This window comes from Heterodontus francisci, chromosome 19 (assembly GCF_036365525.1).
Source record: "Heterodontus francisci isolate sHetFra1 chromosome 19, sHetFra1.hap1, whole genome shotgun sequence".
Classification (NCBI taxonomy): Eukaryota; Metazoa; Chordata; class Chondrichthyes; order Heterodontiformes; family Heterodontidae; genus Heterodontus; species Heterodontus francisci.
In genome coordinates, this window is record NC_090389.1 from 24,470,553 (window position 1) to 24,472,075 (window position 1,523).

At 41.6% G+C, this 1,523-nt stretch overlaps 1 non-coding gene across 1 annotated transcript; it reads left to right on the forward strand.

Annotated features, from left to right (window-relative positions):
- The first annotated feature begins 818 nt into the window (after positions 1-818).
- On the forward strand, positions 819-982 carry LOC137380471 (U1 spliceosomal RNA). Its single transcript, XR_010977037.1, has one exon. It is a non-coding gene; the product is annotated as a U1 spliceosomal RNA (small nuclear RNA).
- The last annotated feature ends 541 nt before the right edge of the window (positions 983-1,523 follow it).

Consider the following 1,523-nt stretch of genomic DNA (forward strand, 5'->3'; position numbering starts at 1 on the left):
TAGGCCATTGCTAGTTCACTAGATACCACCTCAATCAGTGGATAGTGGGGCAGGATATGATCTCCCAACCATGGCAGGTGAGGGGCAGGGAAGAGGATTACAGTAAATATCTCCGGCTCAAGAGCTGGTGCCAATATTAGAATGATGGGCCAAATGGCCTCCTCAGTGCTGCAATTTCTACAGTCCCATGTATGAATGAGGTTTGGAGACAATGGACAATTTTACACACTCACCTGGAAAACGGTTTCAAAGTACTGTTGAGAAATCCAACCAGAATGACCAGAATTATTCCAGGAATTGGTGCTCTAATGAACTGTGTTGAACTGAATGTGTTGCTATGCGAGAAGCAAACCAGCGAGAAAGGACCTGATTCAAGAGATGGTACTTTGGATGGGGAGCAGGTTACATAACTTAGATGGAATTATAGGGGATGGGCACAAAATTAATGAGCCTCACTTGGGACCACAGACTAGAAGACATTTTATTCATACATGATGGTTGATGTTACATTAATTCCTTAAAAAGGGCTGGATAGAGATATAAATAATAGAGACTACATGTTTTAAATGGAGGGATAGATATTCAAGCATAGTTCCTATACTGTTTGGGTCACAGAAGTGCCACTGTGGAATAAAACTGGCCAGGGATTGATTTAAGAAAGGATTTAAAATCATATTGATATCTCAAAAGGGATGTACAGTTAGCTAGTGCTTGCTGTGTTTAGACAGTCTCAGTGCTTTACAAAGTGGACACATAACAGCATTTGAATAAATTTAGGTTGAGAATATAGGTATGATTCAAAAGATATGTTCTTAAGGAAACTTACCTGGCAGGGGAGAGACCATGATCAAGAAGAAGGCTCTTCCAGGTTGAGGTTAGCCCTTTGCCCTTTGGGTGTGCTGACACCCGCAATGTCCCCATGCATGGAATACTTGAAAGCAAAATCTGTGGCAGTGGGGGACTGCGTTTGTCCTCCCCCCTGATTTTCTGCACTGATGAAGGTGCCATCTTTTGGATGAAACATTAGACTGAGGCTCTATCTGCCCTCTCAAATAGAAGTAAAAGATCTCATGGCACTATTTCGAAGAAGTACAGGCGACTTATCCCTGGTGTCCTGACCAATATTTATCCCTCAGTCAACATCACATGAACAGATTATCTGGTCATTATCACATTGCTGTTTGTGGGAGCTTGCTGTGCACAAATTGGCTGCTACAATTCCTACATTAGAACAGTGACTGCACTTTGAAAGTACTTCATTGACTGTAATGCGTTTTGGGACATCCTGAGGTCATGAAATGTGCTACGTAAATGCAAGTATTTCTTTTTTTTAGAAAGCTTTTGAATGCAGGTAGCCTGTTAAAGCAATTTTGGAAAGGGGATGGATGTAATGATTGAAAGTCTGCTCTCTCAGCTGATGTGCACAGGAAGCAAAAACCTGAATCTAAAAAATGGAGTGTGTAGGTGAGGCCATAAGGTTGGAAAAGACTTTGCAGACAATATGGAGCAAAGATGAGAAACAT